This window comes from Nicotiana tabacum, chromosome 5, assembly GCF_000715075.1.
Source record: "Nicotiana tabacum cultivar K326 chromosome 5, ASM71507v2, whole genome shotgun sequence".
Taxonomy (NCBI): domain Eukaryota; kingdom Viridiplantae; phylum Streptophyta; class Magnoliopsida; order Solanales; family Solanaceae; genus Nicotiana; species Nicotiana tabacum.
This window is the reverse complement of record NC_134084.1, coordinates 2722331-2748720: the sequence shown is the minus strand read 5'-3', so window position 1 is coordinate 2748720 and position 26390 is coordinate 2722331.

Genomic DNA, 26390 nt, shown 5'->3' with positions numbered 1-26390 from the left:
TTGTGATTCAGAGTTGAGGAAGAGATCCTCACATTTTTATATGATATAAAATATTTAAACCGGGCTACAAGCTGCGGTGGATGTTATATAAGGATGAGGTCCTGGTGGTGAAAATTTTATGTGTTTAAATTTTCTTTTTGTGAAATTAAAATTTGCGGTGTAGCACTTGTAGGGAGTCATGCCTATTAGGCTTATTTGAAAATTCTTGCATGAATATTTCTGTGCATAATTTGCCAAAATTGTATTGTAACTATTGAATTTTAGCCTACAAGGTGAGAGTAAAGTGGCGTTAAATTGTGACTCGTTACTTCAGGTAAGTAATTATAAGATCTCCATGCCTTGTTGTTAGTAATCTGGAGGTTTGAAACGAAATTTTGTTAACATGAGGTTAATTGGCGATGTTGTAATCTATTATGAACAACCATTAAGACCAGAGATGTGGTTATGGTCATACATATGATACATTTTATGTCAAGATATCATTGTGATAATGGCGTGCTTGTAATGCGGAGATTAGTGTTATTGATATATACTTTGTGGTGCGTTGTTGGGTTGTGGACATGTTGTTAGGAGTTGTTTGGGTGTTACTCTGACAGGTGGATAGACCCAATTACAGGGGAGACTCTGTCGAATTTTCTGAAAAATTTGGGAGTTAGAAAAATTTGGGATATTGAGATGTGCAAAGAAAGAGATAAGTTACATTATGTGTTTGAAGGCGGACTCTACTTCTCATTCAAGGATGAATGACCCTAAGTAGGGGAGAATGTAATACCCCGTATTTGATGGGTGCGTAGGCACGAGTTGCTATAGCCAGTCGGGACTAATATCGTGTGTTGACGTAAAAATCGGACCTTTCTAGAAATGATTAGAGTGTAAGAAATTTGGTCTTGAAGTTTACGAATATGGATAAAGGAAATGATCTCAATTGAAATGGTGTTGTCGGACTTATGTCGAATGCGATAATGTGGGGTCAACCGCGAATAATTGTGTAAAAGTAAAATCTTCAATTTGGTAACTTGAGAATAATTTTTAGTACGTTCGAGGATGAACGTTTTTTTTAGAGGTGGAGAATGTGATGACCCAAAATGTCATCTTTAAATTAAATAACCATTTCGGTATTTTTAAGACCTTGAAAAGCGGTATCAATAATTTCTCGACTTGCGTGCGCAGTCCGTATAATTTTTTGGAAGGTTTATATGTGAAAAATGGACTAAATTGTGAACTAGAGCTTTAAAACTCAACTGAGTTGACTTCGGTCAACATTTTGAGCAAACGAGCCCGGATAAAAGTTTTGACCATTCCGGTAGTTCCGTATCGTGACTTGGGACTTGGTCATATGCCCGAAAGCGAATATGGAGGTCCCCAGATCAAATTATTGTCATTTAACGGAATCTAGTAATCTAAGGCTAAAGATTTCTTAAGTTTGAACGGAGAGTTGACTTTTTGATATCGGGGTCGGAATCCAGTTCTGAAAATTTTTATAGCTTCGTTTTGTCATTTATGACTTGTGTGTAAAATTTGAAGTCAATCGGACTTGATTTGATAGGTTTTTGCATCGAATATAGAAGTTGGACGTTCTTAATTTCATTAGGCTTGAATTGGGATGTGATTCACGGTTTTAGTATTATTTGATGCGATTTGAGGTTTCAACTAAGTCCGCATCATGTTTTATGACTTGTTGGTGTATTTTATTGAAGTCCCGAAGGTCTCGGGTGGATTTCGGAAGATCAACAGGTAGAAAAAAGCTGCTGAAATTCTCTTTGGGAAGCTGCTATTTTTTACAGCATCGTGAACAGTACCCCATGAACAGTACCGTGAACAGTACCCCGTGAACAATACCATGTACAGTACCCTGTGAACAGTACCCCGTGAACAGTATCGTGTACAGTACCCCGTAAACAGTACCCGAACGCGTGAACAGTACTCTGGAGAATTTCAGAGAAAACAACAGGGTAATTGTTCTTAACTTAATTTTGGTTAGATTACCCGAATCTATTACTAGTTTTGATACTAAATCTGTGAATTTAGTTGGAAGAGTTTGAAAACTCTCTCGGATAGATTTGAGGATTTGAGGGTCGAAATGTTATCGAAATTTAGTAATTTTGGTATGGTTAGACTCGTGGTTGGATGAGGTTTCATATTCCATAATTTTTGTCGGGTTCCAAGACGTGGGCCCAACGGGCAAATTTTTAGTGCAAATTTCGGATTTTAATGGAAAATGTAGAATTTCATATGGAATTAATTCCTATAATTTTTATTGACTGAATCGAATTGTTTATGACTAGATTTGAGAATTTTGGGCACGAATTCGCGAGGCATGACTTGTTGGAATTTTGAAATGGTTGCAAAGCGAGGTAAGTGTTTGGTCTAACCTTAGCTTGAGAGATTAGGAGTTATGTATTATTTGTTACATGTTAATTGTGGAGTACGACGTATAGGCATGGTGACGAGTATCTATATGTTGGTGTCAAGCATGCCCGTGAGTCTTATACTTTGATTAACCTGACTCCGTTTCGTAGTGTATATGCTCTATATGATAATTTCTATTGAGGAATATGACTTGTGGAAGTATTATTGTTTTGATGTTGTTTCCCTTGCCGGGATATTATTGTTTTGATGTTGTTTCCCTTGCCGGGATATTATTGTTTTGATGTTGTTCCCTTGCCGGGATGTTATTGTTTTGATGTTGTTTCCCTTACCGGGATGTTATTGTTTTGATGTCGTTTCCCTTGCCGGGATTTGATTGTTGTACTATTGTTCCCTTGCCGGGATTGAATTGTTGAACATTATAGAGTATTGGCTCAAGTTGAGAATTGAATTGTTGAACATTATAGAGCATTGGCTCAAGTTGAGAATTGAATTGTTGAACATTATAGAGCATTGGCTCAAATTATGATATTTTTTATTTTGCCTTGCCCAAATTGCTTTGTGATTGTTGCTTGGGTGAGGAAGAGCGATAAAGCACGAAGGGTGATGCCGTGCACATTTATATTATTCATATGGTGAGGAAAGAGTGTTAAAGCACGAAGGGTGATGTCGTGTCGCACGATGTACAATTCCGTGCCGATTATATTGATTTTATGGTGAGGATGAGAGTAAAAGCACGAAGGGTGATGCCGTGCAGATTATATTGATTCTTATGGTGAGGACGAGAGTAAAAGCACGAAGGGTGATGTCGTGCACTTGTCCTTTATTTTCCTGATTCTTGCTGATAATTGAATTATGGCTTTCCTTATATTCCTTTATTGGTTTCTTGTTAATACCTGATATTATTGACTTCCTTGCCTGGATTGCTTTGTGAATGTTTCTTGGTGAGGAAGAGTGTAAAGCACGAAGGGTGATGCCGTGTATGGTGAGGAAGAGTGTACAACACGAAAGGTGATGTCGTGTATGGTGAGGAAGAGTGTAAAGCACGAAGGGTGATGCCGTGCACTTTCTATTTGTTGTGTTTATTTGTTATTAACATTTCAAGTGTATTAACTGTTTAGAGTCATTTACTGTGTTGTGATCCCTTGTGTTGTAAGCCATATTTTTTTCAATATCTCGCCGCATTTATATAAAGCTTTCAATACTTAAATTTTCAACAATTGTACTTTAATTAAAAAGGGTATTTTCTTTATTCAAACGATTTCTAAAAATAACTTCATCTTTTCTTGTTTATTTTCTAATTGGGTTGGAAGTTGTACTCTACTTTATATTAAGTAAATGGGGCTCTTTGAACATATTATGGTTTTATTTAATAGCACGCGAGTTGTCCGTGCGGTTGTGATATAAATATGAGCACGAGATGTCGTGAAAAATATGAAAGTGGGTTGAGACCTATATTAATTATGACTATGAAATGAGGTGTCACAAGGTGACCTTTACTCGAAAGAATTATATTCGAAAGATGCTTATTTGAAAGAGATTTTTTTGAAGGAAATATACTCTAAAGATATTTATTGAAAAGCATATTATCTTAAAGATTATTACTTGAATGATTTATAGGTGAAAGAATTATATTTGAAGGACTTGAATAGATGATTGCACTTGTATTTATTAATTGTTGAGAAACATTTATGGTATTCTTATTACCTGCTTTTTTATATCATTGGTTGATCATTGTTGCCATCATCGGTACCTGCTTCGTATTATTTTTGTACGCTATATTGCACAGGTTTATTTGGTAGTCTGGTCATAGCCTCGTCACTACTTCGCCGAGGTTAGGCTAGACACTTACCAGCACATGGGGTCGGTTGTGCTGATACTAAACTTCTGTATATTTTTGTATACAGATCCAGGTATTTGATCGATAGTAGCTATTCGTTGCAGTGGAGACTCAAGGTAAACCTACTGTAGCGTTCGTAGTCCTCAGAGTCACCTTCAATTGTACTTATTTCCATTTGTTCCCTTTGTTTCGAATAGTGATGTAATTATGTTGTATGACTACTCCTAGAAAGGCTTATGACTTGTACTACCGGTTTTGGGAATTGTAAATTGTTTAGAAAAATTTCATTTGAAGTTAATAAATATCAATGTTATTTCAGTAAATTTTAGGCTTACCTAACTTAGAGACTAAGTGTCATCACGACTCCTTCGGAGGGATTTTTGGGTCGTGACACCAGCAGCTTGTCGTTTACAAAAATGGTTCACGAATATGCATTGCTAATATTTTCAGCGTGGTTATACCGTTAACGGGAGCCTTGGCTTAAAGTTCCTGTGACTAGGAGGTCACGTGTCACGACTCAATTTCTCCCTCCGTGAACTGTCGTGACGACACCTAGTTTCTACGACTAAGTAAGCCTAATATTGCAGAAATAAAATAAAAACATAAGGATAACAACTAGAAGATAAAATTAATAAGCAGAATTGGTGTCACTCGGCATATATAATAATCATCTTTCCCAAAACCCAGAATGCCAAAATTTCACAAGCTTCTAAAAAGTCCTAACTGTTCTATACATCAATTATAACGACCCGACTGGACGTTTTCAGCTCTAGCACGTCGTTCGGCAGTTTGAGGCCATGAGCAGCTTCACTTTAAGTATTATGACTTGTACGCGTGGTCAAAATTTAATTTCGTGAAGCTCGGAGTTGATTTGGAAAGGAAATTCTCATTTCGGAAGCTTTAAGTGGAAAGAATTAGCTAAGATCGGATTTTTGAGTAAACGACCTCGGAATCAGGATTTGAAGGTTCCAACAGGTTCGTATGATGATTTTGGACTTGGGCGTATGTCCGGATCGGATTTTGGATGACCCGGGGGCATTTCGGCGCCTATTGTCGAAGTTAGCCTTTTTGGAAGAAATTTCATAAGTTTGGGTTGAAGTGCATTTCAGTGTTATCGAAGTCCGTTTGGGATTCTGAGTCATAAATTTCATAAGTTTGGGTCAGATTCCAATTCTGGAAGTTGGAGTAGGTTCGTAACGTCGAATGTGACTTGTGTGCAAAATTTGAGGTCAATTGGACGTGATTCGATAGGTTTCGGCATCGAATGAAGAAGTTTGAAGTTCAAAAGTTCAAAAGTTCATAAAGCTCGAAGTGGAGTGCGATTCATGGTTTTGGCGTCGTTTGATGTGATTTGAAGGCTCGACTAGGTTCGTAATGTGTTTTGGAATTGATTGGTGTGATTGGGCAGGGTTCCGGGGGCCTCGGGTGGATTTCAGGTGGTTAATGGATCGGATTGGAGTTGAGAGATAGAGCTGAAGCCTGCTGTAATCTGGTGTAACTGCACCTACGAGGTATTGGTCGTAGGTGCGGAGCCGCAGAAGTGGTCAAAGGAGCACAGATGCGGTTGAGAAAGGAAATGTTGGGACCGCAGATGCGGTCATCTTGCCGAAGAAGTGGGACCGCACTTCTGGCAGGGGAAGCGCAGAAGCGGAGTGAGGGGCCTAGTGAAAGACCGCAGAAGCGGTAGTGGGGCCGGACCTGCAGAACCACAGAAGCGGTCAAGTGACTGCAAGTGCGGAAAGGATAGAGGTAATGTAATCTTTTAAAAATGAGGGTTTGTCTCATTTTCACCTCATTTCCTCCATGAGAGCCAGTCTTGGAGCGAGTTTGGAGCTCATTCTTCGTCATCAATGTCAAGGTAAATTGTTCCCACTCATTACAAGTTAATACATGATTTAGATGCGGATTAAAGTTTGGAAATTTGTAGAAATTTGAGATTTTGAGGAAAACCTAGGAATTTGGTATTCTTGGATTTTGACCACGATTTTAGACATGAAATTGAGAATAAATTATATATTTGAGTTCGTGAGGTTGTGGGTAAACTTTATCTTCAAACAATTTTCGAATCCGGGCACGCTGGCTCGAGTGCGATCTGGTAAACTTTTCGAACGGAGTTAGAGAATTGATATAAATTGAATTGTTATAAGTATTTGAGCATATACTAATGGGTTTGCATAGTTGTTGGTTAGTTTTGGAGCGTTGGACATCGATTTGGGTCATTGAAAGGTCTTGGAAGCCGGTTATGAAATTTCAGAGCGAGGTGAGTCTTCTTTCTAACATTGTGAGAGGGAATTAACCCCATAGGTGAAATAATTAAATATGTGCTCCTATTTATGGGGGCTACCTACGCACGAGGTAACGAAAGTACGTGTGTAGCTACTATTATGATTATGTCCTAGTAGTCTAGGACCCAAAACCATGTTGTACTCGTAATATTTGAAATCTTGTTGTCAATTTAAAGTGCTTAAATCATTTCGAATTGGTAAATGAATTTCTAAAGAGATTAAACATCATGTTCTTGACTGTTAAAAAGAAGTTGCCATATCTTTGAGTAATTGCTTCCCTGATAAATTCTTGGTTGATTGTTTGATGTGTTTATTTATACTTAACCGCGTCGCATGTATGTTTTGCGAGTAGGGTAATAGATGCATCTATGGTTCGCGCCATTCGACCCTCGGGTAGTGCACATTTTATTATTATATTGGATCGGACCGTACGACCTCGACATGATTTGTGCATGCTTGTATTGCTTGACTTGCAAATTTATAAATGATGATATTATCTCCATGGCTTGAGATAAATGTATAAATAATGAAAATAAATTTTGGAAATTTTCTATTAATAAAAGAATTGTTTACTTACTTCATGCTATTGAGTTATAGCCGTTTTTATAAAAATCCTCAATTTACTATATTATCGGTATATTATTGGACCACTAGTAAGTGTCAAAGTCGACCTTTCATCACTACTTCTTCGAGATTAGATTAGATACTTACTGGGTAAGCATTGTTTTCATACTCATACTACACTTGGTGTGCATTTTGTTGTACATGCACATGTATCTCTAGTGGCCTAGTGGGCGTAGCAGCATGGTTGACACGGAGACTTAGGTGAGATGCATCCCTCGAGACGACTCGCAGCCAGCAGAGACTCTTTCAGAGTATTGTATTTCTTTTCTGTCCAATTGTATTCCGGACAGTTATCGTATTGTACCTTATTTCCTAGAAATTTCTCATGCACTTGTGACACCGGGTTCTGGGGTGATTATGGGATATCCAGTAATGGAAATTGTAAATACTTTTATTTATTCTGTGAAGAAACCTTTTGCTAGTTAAATTAAAGGAAATTTATGGTTTCAAAAATATTAAAATGAGAGTTTAATAAGTTATTCAATGTTGGCTTGCCTGACCGAGGTGTCCGGAGCCGTCACGACCTTTAATGGATTTTAGGTCATGACAACATGGTATTAGAGCACTAGGTTCCCTTAGGTATCACGAGTCATAAGCGAGTTTAGTAGAGTCTTGTAGATCGCTACGGAGACGTCTGTACTTATCTTCGAGAGGCTACAGGGCTGTTAGGATCACTTCCCTTCTTGATTCCTCGTCGTGCGATTTGAATCCTTTGAGGCCTATACCCTTGTTTCCTTCCTACTCAATCTTATGTGAGGTGAATCGCTTATTATAAATCAGGAATTGAGGAAGTTTAATGGTACTACAAAGGTGGCGCGGGATGTTTCTCCCGGGATAGTTGGTTGGGCTATTGTCGTCGCCGTGCGAAAGGATATTATGTCATTTCAGCTCGGCAGTTGCACTTCTGAGAGCTTGAGGCTATGCGCAGGTTACTATGATGATCATGATTGGTTAACGCACAATCATGTTTCATGATTGGTTGACCAATGATTGGTCAACCCGCCAAATTCCTCGGAATCCTTCTGTCATCCTTTCATGAATACTCTGAATTACCAGCCACGTTTACATATCCGACCTCTTACTGGATAGCCAGTAAAATTCTTCACAGAAGCTTCATCAACCACGCGATTGTTGACCTGCTCGTAGGAGATAACCCACATATGGAAATTTCATGCTGACATCACCCAACGACCCCACACTAAGTACAATTGCTATGAAATCAGTGACCCATCCTGAACTCGTGCTCATTCACCAGCCATACAAGTCCATTCACTCCTCATGGATATCAACTAAAGGTGCGACAATACATTCCAATCTAAATACATGTTGTATCCTTCTTCATATCAAGAAACCCATCTCTGTCGTATCCAATCTCCCCCGTATAATAGCCAATATTCCAAATACACTCCGTAGACCAAGCCACTACCCAACATGAATCCCAAATCACTCTAAACCTTCCTCAAAGCGTGTAGTCATCCTACCACATAACCCATATGCTACTCTGCTACTCTTCCACTTTGGTCAAACCCGCTTCTTTAAGAAACTACTCGACTTCTGCTTCTTACATCTGGCCTTCTAGAAATTTAACACAGCATGTCCTTCCTCATCCTTCATTGCCCAATTGTTGCCTTAAATCAAATTCTATCTTTGTAGCACTTAAACCAATAGATCGCTCCTAACTTTAAACTTTTTCGAGAATCATGTTCCTCGAGCCATCAATACTAGGAACACTGATTTGATCCTGAACCACCGTACAACGCGATCTTTATACCCACTTCTCCAGCACTATTTCACGCTACTGTGCCCCAAAGGCAAATTAAAGAAAACTATAACACCGACGAACTTAACGTATTTAACAAGGACAATGACACCATAGCACATATGAAAATTCCACCACTCTCGAAAGTACCAAGTCTCGTTACTCCATCAACCCAAACCTGAACACTTATAGTCCAATTGCCTTTCCTCTGCGGGGAATAAAATACCAAATCTCTAAATCATACACTGAGTAAACCTCATTTCAAGTCATTCATTGCCTCGACACATAGGCAAGCATCTTACCATCACATCAATACTATGCGATAACAACTCATGAGCATCTTAGCAACCTGTGCATAGCCTCAAAGCTCTCAAAAGTACAGCTAATGAGCTGAAATGACATAATATCCTTCCGCAAGGCGATGACAATTGCCCAATCAACTACGCATTGGGCAGCATCCCGCACCGCATCTGTAGTACCATTATAATTCATCAATTCTCGATTTATAACCAGTGTTCCACGTCACATAAGACTGGATGGGAAGGAAATAATGGCATAAGCCTCAAAGGAATCTTATAGCACGATGAGGAATCAAGAAGGAAAGTACTCTTAACAGTCCTGTAGCCTCTCGAAAATAAGTACAGACGTCTCCGTACCGTTTCGCAAGACTCTACTAAACTTGCTCATGACTCATGAGACCTAAATGAACCTAATGCTCTAATACCATGTTGTCACGACCCAAAATTCGTTAAAGGTCATAATGGCGTCGGACACCACTGTCAGGCAAGCCAACACTAAATAGTTAATTAAATTCTCATTTTAATAGTTTTGAAATCATAATTTCCTTCAATTTAACTAGTAAAAGGATGAACTTTACAGAATAATTAATAACATTTTCAAATTATAATACTGAATATTCCATAATCATCCGAGAATTTGGTGTCACAAGTGCATGAGCATTTACTAGGAATTAAAAATACAATACAATAACTATCTGAAATACAGATTTGGACAAAAAAGAAACTACAAGTACTCTGAAGGAGACTCTGTTGGCTGCGGATCGTCTCATAAGATGCAGCTCACCTAAGACCCTGTATCAACCACTCCGCTGCGCCCACAAGGCCACTAGACATACATGTGCATGTACAATAAAATGTACAACAAGTGTAGTATGAGCACGAAAACAACGCGTACCCAGTAAGTATCCAGTCTAATCTCGAAGAAGTAGTGACGAGAGGTTGACTCCAACACTTGTGATGGCCAATAATAATATACCGATAATGTGATAAATCATGGATTTTATTAGGCGATTGTAAACTCAATAATATGATGATTGTAAATAATTAGCAAAAAAAAGACTGTAAACAATTCTTTTGTTAATAGGAGATTTTCCAAATTTATTTTCATCTTTAACTATTTACATCTATGGCCAATGAGGCCACATCGATTATCAATAATTCCAAAACAATTAATTAAGTCATGCGCAAATCATGCCGAGGTTGTACACCCAATCCAACATAATATTTAACTATGCACTGCCGGAGGGTCGAAAGGTGCGGACCAAAGATTGTGATGACCCGATAGGTCATCTTATGATTTAAAACCAAATTCTATGTTCCGAGGCCTTTAAAACCTTATTTTATCCCTCCTTGACTTGCCTGCGCGGTCCTGGCGTGTTTCCAGAAAGCTTTTGTGTTGAAAGTTGATAAAAATAGGGATTTTTTTATTAAAAACTTCATTTGAGTTGACTTTCGGTCAACAGTTTTTGTAAACGAATCCGAATTCGTATTTTGAAAGTCCCGATGGTTCCATATCAAAATATGAGACCAGAATCAGATTCAAAGTTCCCTATCCCGAGTTATGAATTTTTGTTTAAAATTGTAAGTCTTAAAATTTAATGGGTTTTAAGAAATCGTTAATATCTGATCTTGTTGGTATCGGGTTAATATTTTGGTTTCGGAGCACGGTACAAGTTCAGTATACTATTTAGGACATGTATATAAAATTTGGTGAGAAACGGAGTTGGTTTGACGTGATTTAGACGTCCAGTTGAGAAAATAGAAATTTAAAGTGTTCTTGAGAATTTCATTTGATTTGGTGCTAAAATCGTAATTCTAGGTGTTATTTTTGAGATTTGATCGCGCGAGCAAGTTTGTATGATGTTTTAAAACTTGTGTGCATATTTGGTTTGGATCCCCGAGGGCTCGGGTAAGTTTCGAATAGGCTACAGAATGAAATTGGAAGCATTGTTGATATCTGCAATTTGTGGTAATTGGCCTCTAATCTCGCATTTGTGAGATCAGAGTTCGCATTTGCGAGCATGACAACTTTGCATTTGCGAGCTACTCATCGCAAATGCGAAAAGTAGGTGGGCCAGGCAGTCCTCGCATTTGCGAAGTTGGTTTGGGGAAGAGGTTCTTCGCATTTGCGAAGAAGGGGGTTGCAATTGTGATCCCAGATCCTCATTTGTGAACATTATGTTTGCATTTGCAACAGAAGCAGAAATGCGACAGGTTTGGCATTTGTGATACCTTTCTCGCATTTGCAAGCTTCACAATTACGAAGCTCATGTCGCAAATACGACATCTGCAACTGTGTAAGAGTGAAGTTATATGGGATTTTTGATTCATTCTTCAAATTTTCAAAACCTAAAACACAAGAGGATATTTTCCAAAGACTATTTCTTCCCCAAATCATAGGTAAGTGATTCTTAACTAGTTTCTTTCAATCTTTCACTTCATTTTACAAGATTTCAACCTAGAATCTAAGGTTTTCATGGCGGAATTGGGATTTTTGGGTAGAAACTGGGGATTCCAAAATTTAGGAATTTAGACCTCAAATTGAGGTCGGATTCCAAAATCAATTGTATATATGGGCTCGAGGTTGAATGGGTAATCGGGTTTTGGTCTGAATTTCGGGTTTGGACCAAGCGGAACCGGGTGTTCAATAATGGCCTAAATTTAATTCTTATCGATTGTGGGTGATTCCTAAGGTTTACTTTAAAATGTTTGGCTGGTAATTTGCTAGATATTGTTGGTTCGGAGGCATGTTTGAAAGGTAAAGTTGTGATTGAACTTTGAGTGGCCTTTGGATGGAGGTAAGTGTTGTGTCTAACCTTGACTTGAAGGAATTAGAAACCCTCGGACTGTGTGTTATGTGAATTCCATGTGAGCGATAAAGCTCGGGTGCCATGAGAGGGTTACTACAAAACGGCTAAAGGCTTGTAACGTGGTTATTAAATGAGAAAGGTCTTAGACTCAAATGGGTTGTCTAGGGATAGAAACATTGGTGGGACATGGAAAATTTCAAGTGGGCCAAGTAGTGCCTACAATCACTTCTCAAGCTAAGCAAAACTTAGAATTTCGCCTAGAAACAAATTAGGAGCAAGTTCTAGACCATTCGCACGGGTATTTAGACTTGCAAAAATATCTCACTTCTCGCGCAACTGGATTGTTAAAGAGAATAGAGTCGAGGGCCCTCAATAACCATATTTAAGATTGAAAATTGCTAATAGTTCAACTAAACCACTTGATGATTTCTTAAGTCAATACAAGAGTCAAAAGGTCACTAACTAAAACTATTTCTTGCCAAGAACTTATTTTTAACCATAAAGCCATAGTTAAATGTGTTGGTACCAAGTGAAGGATGCTTGACCCTTTTATTCATTACTACTGTTTTTACCTAAATATAAACATCGGACTCAATCCCTTAAGAAGGTTTTCACGCCATCCATCGTGGGAAGATCCACCCGGTTCACACAAAAATCGCCCTTGAAAAGAATCGTGGCATTAAGAAAACTAAAGGATTATTGATAACTTAAACATAAATAGAAGCTATCAAGTCAAAAAGAGGCTAACAACATAAATAAGAAATTATTAAGCTAAATATTGACTACTATGAAAACAAATTAAAGAAGCTATGAAATAAACTACTAAAAACATAACTGAATATACAAAATAAGAAAGGAAAAGTGAATATATACATCAATAGAGAGAAAGAAGAATATGTACATAAATAAAAAGGAAAAGAGAATGTTATCAAATTATTACAGGCCAACTGTCATCAAATCAAAATAAGCTCCACCCCCTCCTCCCAAAATAAGAATAAGCATTGTACTCAATGCTTAACAAAGTAAAAAATCAAGGAAGGAAAATAGTAGAGAAAACTCCCTATGTGGCCTCAGTGTCCATAGCATCATCACCACCCCAAGGCTCCAACAATTGTATCTCATCGTCCTCTGCTTGGGGAGGAGAGGGGCTAGTGAACATCTATAACACCGCTTTAGCAGTGTGGGCAGCGAGGTCTGGCTCCTCAGACTGGTCAGCTGCTGCCTCTAATGCCTCTAGTATTAATGGTGTTGTTGGTGCTGACTCCATCAGTAGATCAAGTGGAAGATCCCTAGTTGATACTGTCTTGGCTACCTCTTTGGTCAACATGTCAAGTGCTTTCTTCGAGGTCTGTGATTTCCTCATCTTCTTCACCTGTTTGCCTAACTCCTCAATAACTCCCCCACGTGTCACAAGAGTATCCATAATAGTCTGCTAGTTTTCCACCAGAGTATCCATAATAGTCTTCTAGTTTTCCACCAGAGTATCCATAATAGTCTGCTAGTTTTCCAGAATCTTCTTCAAGGTCTCCTCCACTATGGGAGAAGTCTGGGGTGTTGGGGTGGAAGACTGTGCTACAACAGCACTGGATAAGTCAGCCATCTTTGCAGTAGCTGTCTGTATCCAGTTGTTGATACTTTCTAGAGTCTGGGAGACTCAGCGGTGTGAGTGGATAGATAGAAGATGAAGGCACTAAAGCTGATCGTATCCCTACAGATGGTGGTAGAGGTATGGTAGTCATACTGCTAGACGTCCCGGCTGAAGTGGCAGATCTGTCACTTAAAGGTATGGCTGCCGAAGCTGTAGCAACTACCGAAGGCTCTTTAGACTGGACCTTAGTAGTAGTTTGCTAACCCTTTCTCTTGTTCTTTGGGTTCCTCGGGTCCTTTAGAGAGTACTATGAAAAGGGCTGCTTTGCTCGAACCCTTGTATCAAATGGCATTGATTCCACTCCTGCATCTGTAAGGTATTCTATGATGGTGTTTGGATACGGGTAGGAGCTCTCACCCTGCTAGACAACCACTGAAATATTGGCCTACATGATGGCACCTGCGTTGATAGGGTACCCGTCCATGATAGATGCTACTAAAATTGCCTGAGGGATAGGAAGGATGTTCTTATTTCTGCATGGGTCAATTCGTCTATAGACAAATGTTTGCCTACCTTTGGATTCAAAGTTGAGGGTGTTCCGCTGAACGGGAACCCCTGTTGTGATCCATGGTGGTGGGGGTCTTGGAGCTTCTAGTATCTCAGCCAACCAAGGGCGAGCCGCATTAGCTAATCGACATTTCTCCAGATAATGTATGGGCTCCATATCCTCGATCCCCAAGTAAGAGTTCAGGGATGTCAGATCAAATCTGACCTTCAAATTTCTCACTTTGGTCATCTTAGTCCCTTTCTTGATGTGCGCCACATTGGCATAAAATTCTCGGACTAAGTGCTCCTTGGCGTCCACCACAGCTTGGGTGAAGCATGACGACCACCCTTTTCTTTCTCGAAACTGTCTTGCCATGTTCAAGTTGTATCTATCCAAATCTTTCAAGTCAAATTTATGCTCAATAGTGAGCGATCTTTGAGTCTACAATTCTCTAAAGCTTTCGAAAGAAGTTAGGCTCAGTAATTTGTCCTCCCACACTTCCTTCTTCGTCGACCTCTTTAGGCCAACAACTCGGATATCACGCCCTCTACTATCATTATCAACAACTTGGACAGGTGTTGCGGGGCATGTGATAAAGAAGCCTCTAAACCTTGGCTATCCTCTTCTAAACCCTCAAAAGAGTTAGTTGAGGAGGAAGGGTCATCCCTGAATTGTATTCTTTTTTGTAGAGACTGTGCATTAGGTTGCTCTGGCACATAATTGCCCTTTGAGGCTTCCCTAGACAGGAGATATTCGCTAGATTCTGCAGGCTTTGGGACTCTCCCAGTAGTGGGCTTTTTTGTTATAGTTCTTTGTGCAGCAAATGGTAGGGTACCCCTACCCCGTCCACGGGAGGGTTTACCCCTCCCTTTGGATGTATCGCCTCTACTATGAGATCTCACCATTGTTGGCAATTCATAGAAGCAAGGTTCAATTCAGTCCAAATTCACAATGTAAAATAGTTACTGACAGTTGCAGTAAAAATAGAAGTAGAGTCAAGAAGTGTGGTCCCTACAATATTGAGTACGACCGCACAAAGGAAAGTGCAGACCGCATAATTATGAAGTGCGGTCGCAACCCTGATTCTGTGCTCCGCACAAATTTTTGTGCGACCCCGCAATTGAAGTGCGGACCGCACAATTTTGATTACAACAACAACAAACCAGTAAAATCCCACATGTAGGGTTTGGGGAGAGTAGTATGTACGCAGACCTTACCCCTACCCCGAAGGAGTAGAGAGGCCGTTAAACAGCAACTCTCTTTCAGTCCAACTTCTGCGGACCACATAATTTTGAGTGTGGTCAACACATTCAACTCACAATACTGCCTTGAATAAAGGATCTGCGGACCACACAATTTCTTGTGCGGTCACACAATTCAAAACAAATTAGCAGTAACTTTGGGTATCTAACTTCTAGGAAAAAATAATGCAGGGTAATGCCAATTAAACATGATAACTAGTATAACCATACCCCATTTAGCAAGTATGAAGTTACTCACATGAAATTAAGCCCACATGATCTTTAATTTTATGATTAGGGTACAAAATACTAACCTAACTATGAACAAAAATTAAGAAAATTGAAAAAAATCTAAGGATGAATTTAACATACCAGTAATGAAGTGATGCAGGGAAGAGATTAAGATGATGAACTTGATTTGGATGAAACTACTGTGCTCTTGCCTCTTGTGAATATGCGGAGTGTGTAAAGTGTGACAAGTGTGATGAGGGCCTCTTTATAGGTTGCCCAAGGTAGGGCAAAATTTAAAGCTGAGTGCTGCACAATTTTGTGTGCGGTCCACACTCTTTACCTGATACCACTTCCCTTCAGTGAACATCTGCGGTCCATGCACTATCAAGTGTGGTTACAGAATTTTTAGGGACCGCACAATTTTTTGTGCGGCCACAGATTGGCTATGTTTTCTGTCAGACAAAGTTCAGAGAGAGTGCATATTTGGGACTCCAGTTGTGCAACCGCACAATGAATTATGCAACCGCAGGTTTCGTTCTACTGCGGCATGCAAAATTGTGCGGTCCGCATAACTAATGTGTGGTCCGCACTTTTTCAACACTTAGCCATTTTTTTCTAGGCACAATCCCTGCCAAGCACACTCTTTCTTGCATCCACTTCAAAATCCATTAGCACAAAATAAGACCTATCTAATGAAGAAGAAAAAGAAAAAGACAATGGGTTTCCTCCCAATAAGCACCTAATTTAACGTCGTGGCAGGATACAGATTACCAATCACTTTTAGAACCACCACAAAGTGGCCATCATCAACTTTTCCAAGATAGTGCTTCACCCGATGCCCATAGACCCTAAACACCTCATCATTTTTTATTTTTCAAGTCCAAAGCACCAAAAGGTGTTACATTCACAACCTCAAACGGGTCACTCCATTTAGACTTCAACTTGCCCGGAAACATCCGCAACCGAGAGTTAAATAATAACATAAGATTACCTTCTTTGAACTCCTTGTTTTGAATGTACTTGTCATGGAGGTACTTCATCTTCTCCTTTTATAGGGATGAGCTTGTGTAGGCATGGTACCGGAATTCATCTAGCTCATTCAATTGTTCCACCATTAAGTGTGCGGCGACATCCCACTCAAGGTTCAACTTCTTCAATGATCACATGGCCATATGCTCGAGTTTCACCAGAAGGTGAAAAGTTTTCCCGAACACCAACTGGCATGGAGGCATCCCAGTCAGTGTTTTGTAAGCCCTCCTATAGGCCCATAAAGCATCATCAAGTTTCTTTGACCAATCCGTCTGATTGGCATTCACTATCTTTTACAAAATACAGTTGATCTCCTGTTGAAGACTTCCACTTGTCCACTTTCTTGAGGGTGATGGGGGGTCAAGACTTTGTGCGTGATACCATACTTGATGAGTAAGGTATCAAAGGCCTTGTTGCAAAAATACGAACCCCCATCACTTATGATAGCCCTTGGAGTACCAAATTGTGTAAAGATTCTCTTTTTCAAAAATGCCACCACACTCCTCGCTTCATTGTTGGGCAACGCCACGACCTCAACCCATTTGGGCACATAATCAATCGTGACTAGGATGTAAATGTTTCCACAAGAGCTCACAAACGGTCCCATGAAATTGATGCCCTACACATCAAAAATGTTAATCTCTAAGATGGTGGTGAGGGGTATTTCATTTTTCTTTGAGATTCCACCGGCCCTTTGACATTCATCACATGCTTGACTAGATCACTAGCATCCTTGTAGAGAGTAGGCCAATAAAATCCACAACTCAACACTTTTGCTGATGTTCTAGCTCCACCATGGTGACCACCATATGGTGAAGAGTGACAAGCCTCAGGAATTTCCACTTGTTCCTCCTCTGGCACAAATCTTCGAATCACATCATTGGTACAAATCCGGAAGAGGTACGGTTCATCCAAATAATAGTCAAGGAAATCCCATTTGAGCTTCTTCCTTTGGTTTGAAGAGAACTCATTCGGTTCAATGCCACTCACAAGATAATTTGCTAAGTCGGCGAACCATGGCATCTCAGTCAATGAAATGGCTAAAAGTTGCTTGTCGGGGAAGGAATCATTGATCTCAAAGTCGTCATGTAACCTCCCCTCCTCCGCCAATCGAGACAAGTGGTCCGCCACTTGATTTTCACTACCTTTGCGGTCTTGGATCTCTAGATCGAACTTTTGCAATAAAAGCACCCCCCGCATTAACCTCGCCTTAGAATCTTTCTTGCTCATTAAGTATCGAAGCGCTGCATGATCGGTGTGGACAATCACCTTTGTATCCATCAAGTATGGAAAAAACTTCTGCATAGCAAAGGCAATAAAAAGGAGCTCATTTTCAGTCACCGTGTAATTGAATTAGCCATCATTCATAGTCTTACTAGCATAGAAGATCAGAAGGAAGATTTTGTTGATACGTTTCCCCAAAACTGATCTGACTGCCACATCACTTGCGTCACACATGAGCTCAACAAGAAAGCTCCAATCTGGTGTAGTGATAATAGGAGTAGTTGTCAATTTGAACTTGAGCAATTCAAATGCCTTCATGTAATCCTCATTGAAATGGAATTTGGCATCCTTGTCTAAAGGCTTACACAAAGGGTTCACCACTTTGAAAAAATTCTTGATGAAACGGCGATAGAACCCCGCATGACCCAAGAAACTCCTCACTCCCTTCACGGATGTAGGGGATGGAAGTTTAGAAATCACCTCTATTTTGGCATTATCACCTCAATACCATTCTTTGAAATTTTGTGGCCAAGGACAATGCCTTCCTCGACCATAAAGTGACACTTCTCCCAATTCAATACCAAGTTCGTCTCTTCACATCTTGCCAACACCTTATCCAAATTTTTCAAGTAATCATCAAAAGAATTTCCAACCATGGAAAAGTCATCCATGAAGACCTCAAGAAAATCCTCTACCATGTCGGTGAAGATAGCCATCATACACCGTTGAAAAGTCGTCGGTGCATTGCATAACCCAAATGGCATCCGCGAGAATACAAAAGTACCATAGGGACATGTGAAAGTAGTCTTTTCGTAATCCTCTGGAGCAATAAGAATTTGATTGTACCTGGAATACCCATCAAGGAAACAATAGAAAGCACGGCCGGCCAACCTATCAAGTATTTGATCAAGGAAGGGAAGCGAGAAATGTTCTTTCCTTGTAACTTTGTTGAGCTTGTGATAGTACATACACACTCTCCACCCGGTCACCGTTCTTGTAGGAATCAACTCGTTGTCATTAGTAACCATAGTCATGCCCCCTTTCTTTGGGACACATTTCACAGAAGAAGTCCATAAACTATTAGAAATGGGGTAAACAACCCTGGCATCCAACCACTTTATGATCTCCTTTTTGACCACCTCTTGTATTGCCTCACATAGCCTCATTTAATATCCAACAGAGGGTTTGGCATCCTCCTCCAAAATAATATTGTGCAAGCAAAAGGTGGGGCTTATACCCCGAATATCCGCCAATGTCCATCCTATAACTTTCTTCCTCTTTTGTAGCACTGCGAATGTGGAGTCTGCATGCGAAGAAAGCTCGAAGAGCTGCACATTAGTCAAATAAGAGAAAATAATAACCGGTAAAGTAGAACAAGGGACAAGAAATTCTTACTTGAGATGGGGAGGCAATGGCTTTACCTCCAAAATGGGAGGCTCCTTGATTGAGGGCTTTGTTGGAGGAGTCTTCCGGTTTTCAAGATCCAAGGATAATTTGTGGGGCTCAAAAGTGTATGACCTCATTCCTTGAAATGCATTCAGACATTCCATATAGCTATCATTGTCCTCATCATCATCAAGGTTGAGCAAAACATCCTCCAAAGTATCCTCAATATTCATTGTGGCACTAGCATCATCAATAATCACATCGGTCACCAAGTCCACAAACGAACAAATTTCATTGCTATTTGGTTGCCTCATAGATTTACATACATGAAACACCATATTTTCATAAACCACCCGGAAGGTGAGCTCACTGACTTCCACATCAACAAGAGCCTTCCCTATAGCAAGGAAAGTTCTACCCAAAATAATAGGCACTTCATAGTCCACTTCACAATCAAGAATTACAAAGTCCGTTGGGAGGATGAACTTATCAACACGAACCAACACATCGTCAATAATACCTAATGGTCTCTTCATAGTATGATCCGCCATTTGTAACCTCATAGATGTGGATCTTAATTGCCCAATTCCTAAAGTTTGAACACCGAATAGAGAATCAAGTTGACGCTCGCCCCGAGATCACAAAGAGCTTTGGCAAAGTCGGTACTTCCAATTGTACATGGGATTGTGAAAGCGCCAGGATCGCCTTTAGGAGCCATTGAGTGCACAATTGCACCCATTTGATGTGTCATCTTTATAGTCTCACAATTCATCGACATCTTCTTTGTCACCAAGTCCTTCGTGAGTTTTGCATAACCTTGAATTTGCTCCATGGCCTCAACCAATGGCAAATTAATAGACAAACTCTTCATCATGTCAATAAACTTTTTTGAATTGGGCTACGCCATTTTTCTTGGGAAGCCTTTGAGGATATGGAGGAGGAGTCCTTGGCATTGGTGCCTTAGCCTTTTGCACTATCAGTTCCGGTATGTCAACAATGTGCTCCTTAGACGGGTTCACTTCTTCTTGAGTCTCCTCCACATTGTCTTGAATATCAATTCTTACCTAATCATTTGCTTGCACTTCATTGTTTGGCATTTCATCATCTTGTACCAATTGCTCATCATCCACAATTTTCTTTTGACTTGAGGTGGTTACATCCCCATATTTTCCACTCCTGGTAGTAACGACCATGGCATGTCTCATGTTGTTCCTACCCTTTGGTTTCACCACCATATCACTTGGTAGTGCCCTCTTAGGATGAGTGTTCTAAGCTTGCGAGATTTGGCTCAATTGAACTTTCAAATTGTGAATTAAAGTATTGTGAGAGGCTAGTTGAGCATCAGAGTTGGCGTTCTTCTCCATCATTTGCTTAAACATGTTCTCAATTCGACCCATCTCATTATTGGAAGAGCTCGAACCTTGAGAAGGATAGGGAGGTGGGTTGCTCGATTGTTGAAACATCGGGGGCCTTCGAGAACCCGACCCCTAGTTGTTGTTGTTGTTCCACCCTCCTTGGTTGTTGCCTCCACAATAGCCTTTATTATTGCCACTCCAATTGCCTTAGTTATTTTAACCATTCCAATTTCCTTGATCACTTTGATTGTTCCAATTGCCTTGGTTGTTACCACCATTCCAACTACTTTGGTTGTTTGAATTCCAATTCCCTTGATTTTCTTGTGGTCGCCATTATTGTTAATTTGAGCCTTGATTGTTGTTTTTTTGCCCTTGAAAATTTTTCACATATTGTACCTCCTCCTCTTGTTCATTGTATTTTCAATCTTGATCAAATCTACTATCATCTTGCACATAATGTTCAACACGGTTTTGCACTTGAGGACACCTTTGCCTTCTCTTGTTTACCATCATATTAACTCCCTCCATTGCATTTACTTGCTTGGGACCTTGCACTTGTTAAAGTTGAGCTTTGGATAGTTGATTCATTATGGTGGTCAACTCGGCAATTTCCTGCCCATGATCATGTAATTCTTTATGCAAGTGAATCACATTTGGATCACCTTGAGGAACGTTTGCTCTACTTTATGGCGTTGTCATGAAATTTCCACCAGCAAGTTGGTTGACCACATATTGATCAGTAGTGTTGATCCCCCTATAGAAAATTTGTTGAATCATAGCCCCCGTCATGTCATTATTGGGGCATTCTTTGACCATTGTTCGGAATCCCTCCCATATCTCATGCAAAGGCTTGTTGGGTTCTTGTTTGAAAGCTAGAATCTCATCCCTAAGAGTTGTCATATGATTGGGAAAAAAGAACTTGGAAATACATTTCTTGGCCAATTCACCCCATGTATGGATAGAATGATTTGGAAACCACTCTAAGCAATCCAAAGCCTTCCCCCGTAGAGAGAAAGGGAATAGCCTCAACCGTAAAGTATCCTCGGAGACATTTATCTGTTTACTCCCCAGAAGGTGTCAACAAACCCTTTCAAGTGCTTTTATGCATTTTGACTCAGAGCCCCGATGAAGAATCCTCATTTTTTCCAATAGTGTAAGCATACATTTGTGATTTGAAAGTTCCTGCCCTAATGCAGGGCGGGACTATGGCACTTGTGTATCCTTCATTCGGCAACACCCGGTGTGCATCCGCTCTTGGTGGAGGTGGGGGTGGAACGAGAACGTTGTCTTGAGGCGGTCGGCCTTGTCGATTTGCTTGAGGTTCAAAAGGGACCTCTTCAACTTGGTCATCATCCCCATCATCCCCCAATGGCATCTTTCCAAGAGAATCATTATTGTTGAGAACCATTGTATCACCTACAGATGTTTCACAAAGAGATTAGTAACACAAAAGGAAAGAAAGACAAGTCACACACTAAACCAAATATATAGCTAAGTCCATTTTTAGCTCCTAGGCAACGACGCAAATTGAAGTTGTAAAGAGGTCGATTGCAATAATAATTACCCATCTAGGAGTCGGGATCGAATCCACAGGGAGCGTAGTTGGGATTAGTGGTATATATTTGGACTAAGCGCGTAAAGTGTCTAAGTTGCACTTCCATAAATTTTGTTTTGATTCTACTTCTAATTTATGCTATGGTTTGCAATTATAAAATTTGAAACAAGAGAATAATATTTTTGTGGTTGATTTTCCATTATGTAAAAGATCTAGGGCTGTGACTTCTACCTAGGTGTTTACCTAACGGGTTGTGGGCTTTAGAGCGAGTTTCATCGGTCGGGGTGTAACACAGCAATCAACACGCAATTACCCACTCAATACCTCTCAGTAATAGAGTGGTTTTGCCCAATTTAGCTTTCTCAAGTCCAAATGGGTAATTCACAAAACAGTTGATAGGTGCTCAAGTCGGGTCTTACTATCTATACGTTCAACACTTAATTGGGGCTATCAATTTCTTTAGTTCACCCCAATTTCTTGTTAGCCAAGTTTTCCTAGACAAAGTCTCTCTTTCTCAAGTAGAGACCGTCAAATAGGCTTGAATCAATATTTGCAACCATCAATTCTATAATTATAGCAAGAACTAAGATAAATATTACACACCCAATCATAAACAAGCCCTAAATCAAACACCTATTAGGTACCCACACTAGGGTTGGGTCACAACCCTAGCTAGAAATTTAGCTACTCATAGATGAAAATGAAGAAATTAAAGAAGAAATGATAATTAAACTCATATTGAAAGATTAAAAGACAAAAATCTAATGTTTAATCACTAAAGTAAGCCAAAGTTGCTAAAACCAGTAAATAAAAATGGCTACAGAAGTTTGGATATTCAAAACTTGACCTAAATTAGTCAAAAAAGACAATTTATACACTATCTGGAAATTTCGGACAAAAATGCCCTTTCGGAGGTTCTACGGCCGCACAATTCCATGTGTGGTCCGCACTTCTTCTTCAGTCTTGGCAGGAGCTTGGTCTGCGGACACATAATTCTGGATTGCGGCTGCATGTTGCTTATTTTGTGGTCCGCACAATAGTGAGTGCGACCGCACAGGCTCTTTTTGCGGACCACACAAATCTTAGTGCGCCCACATGGCTGACTTCTGCGACCGCACAATAATTGTGCAGTCCGCATATCTTTGAAGCTCGAACTGGGACTTCTCTGATCTTGAACTCTTTGGTGACTTCTGCGACCACACAATAATTGTGTTGTCCGCACATTGTATTATACCTATAACATGTTTCACTTCACTTTCTGCGACCGCAGAGAGAATTCTGTGGTCCGCACATTGTGTCTTTAGCTGGCTTTTTGTTATTGAGTTCACTTTACTCCTTTTTGATTTGGATTTCTTCTTTGTGGATATTTTTCCAATACTCCTGCATTTAAGCACATTTTATCAGTTTTCGGGAATACAATTAAGTACGTTTGAATTAAAATAAAAGTAAAATGGCACTAATAAGTAGTCAAAATTAAAGGTGTCTAACGGGTCGGGTTGACCCGTAATCGGACCGGCCCAGATCGGTTAAAACCGGAACCGGACCGGACCGGTACATAGGGGGCCGGGTGGGGGCTGGGTAGAAGGGGTATAGGGGGTTGGCCCGTTTAAATTTTGGTAATGGTTAATCGAACCGGTCAAACCCGGTCCACCTGAACAGTATCGTGTACCGGTTAAACCGGCCCGGCCCAGCCCGGTACAACCTTTTTTTTGTTTTTTTAAATTTTTTGAATTAAGTGGGGCCCACTAACCGTTGGCAACAGTCAGACCTGGCAAGGATCCGTTGCCCAACGGGTTAATTGCATTAATAGCCTTTTTTTTCTTTAAGATTTAACCTTTTTTCAATTTATAAAATTAACCTTCTCTAAAACTATAAATACACCCCCTCTTCTTCATTTCTTCACTCAACTCTCATTTCTCAATCTCAATTTCTCTCATTCTCTCATTCTCCAATTTTCAAGATTTCAAGTCCCAATCTCAAATTCTCAATTCTCAAATCTCAATTCAATTTAAATCATGCCTCGTACTTCTAGAGTGCGCTCATATGTTTGGCAACACTTTGAGGTGGTAGAAGAAAATGAAGAAGGTCAGAAGGTAAAGTGAAATAATTGTGGTCAAGTCTTAAATTTTCGTTCAAAATCTGGCACAGGCAGTTTAAGGAGGCATATAAAGTATTGTCTTGAGTGTCCTCCGGAAATTTGTATTTAAGATTTTAAGACAATTTGTGTTATTTTAAAATTATTAGACGTATTTATGCTTAATGTTTTAGTTTGTTAGATTAATTTGAAGTATTGTTAATTTATTATGCATGAAAATTTAGTTTTACTATTTTTTGTTAATTTACTTTTTAAATGCAAATTTTAATTTTGAATTTTGAAATAAATGTAGCACTTGCAATTTATATTAATACTTTTGTATTAATATAACTTGTGATCTTTAAATTAATACAAAGTATTAATATAACTTACAATATTATACAAAATACAAAAAAAATAAAAAATACACTAAACCCGGCCCAGCCCGGCCCCCTCAACCCGTAACCCCTTACGGTTCAATTTTTACCCGGATGAACCCGAACCCGTTAAACGATTTGACCACGAAAATGATTATCAAATTTGGTAAAAATCATATATTTGACTTCATAAGGTTATGGGTAACAACTTTTTTCGAAAATTTTCGGAATCCGGGCACGTGGGCCCGGGGGTGAATTTTAGGAATCTTACATTTAGGGTTGGATAATCACTTTAATAGTTGGAATATGAGTTTTTGAATATGTATTGATTAGTTTATACACTATTTGACTAGTTTTGGATTGTTCGGTACCGAGTTGAGGCTTTAGAGTGAATTTGGGGCCGAAAAATAAGCTTTAAGACGAGGTAAGTCTATTTTTTAACCTTCTAAGAGGGAAATTAACCCCACATGTGAATTGATTAATATGTGCTTGTATTTTTGCGGACTACGTACACACAAGGTGACGATAGTCCGTACATAGCTACTAATTATGCTTATGTCTGGGTAGTCTAGGACCCATACCATGTTATATTCATGATGGTTTCTCCCTACTTGTTAACTTAAATGCTTAAATCATGTTGGAACTTGATAATGGAATGGTAAAAGGTTAAATTTCATTTACTTGAATTTTTGGATGGGACACTTGACTGTTATTGAGAATTGGTGTCTCATTAAATATTAGCCTCTTAATAAATCTTAAATCGGCGGTTATAAAGTATTTTCTCTTTTGTGGAGCAGGCCAAACGCCTCAGTAGCAGATAGACGCATCTATGGTTCATGTCGTTCGACTCTCGATAGTGCACAATTTAAATATTTTATGTTAGATCGGGTTATACGACCTCGGCATAAATTTAGTGTAATAAATCTCTTGAACCAATTAAAAATTGATATTGCTTCATTGGCTTGAGATATAAATTGTTAAATGATGGAAATAAACTTGGAATTTATTATTAGTGAGAGAATTGCCTATTATTTCTTGTGATTGAGCTTTCAACTATATTTATGTAATCCATGCTTAGTTATAATTTTGACATTTTATTGTTAGCCCATAGTAAGTGTCAAAGTCGACTCCTCGTCACTACTTCTTCGAGGTTAGACTGGATACTTACTCACGCTACACTTCTGCACTAAATGTGCAGGATCTGAGGTAGGTGCATCTGGATATCAGTCTGGCACGCATTCCTGATTCTCAAGACTTTGCGGTGAGCTACCCTTCTGAATCCATTCTGCAGCAGCCAAAGTCTTTCTTTTGCTTGAAGTTTCTGTCTATTTCACTTCAGATAGTAGACTAGTATTCTTTTGTATATTCTACTAGTTGCCCATACACTTGTAACACCAGGACTTGGTGATTAATGCTAGTAGACAATTGATGGTTTTGGGTTATTAAGCTTATTTCGCTTGCTTTAAAAATCTTGATCTCTCATTTTTATCAAATTCTTACTTCTTATTTATGCACAAACTAAAACTCAACTATTTTAAAACTTTAAAAGAAAGGATCTCAGAGTTAGTTCACTGTAGGCTTTCCTAGCTGCAACGTTGGGCTCCATCATGGCCTATAGGAGGAATTGAGTCATGACGAAATAAAAATTTGAGACTTAGCCAAACATAATATCATAATTCAACTTCCTGAAAGCAAATAAGAGAAATATATTTATAGAATTTTTTTGATGGACTCTGATTGGCTTGAAATTTGTAAGTCCGTTGGAAACAACCCACTAACCAATACTCATTGCATCACCA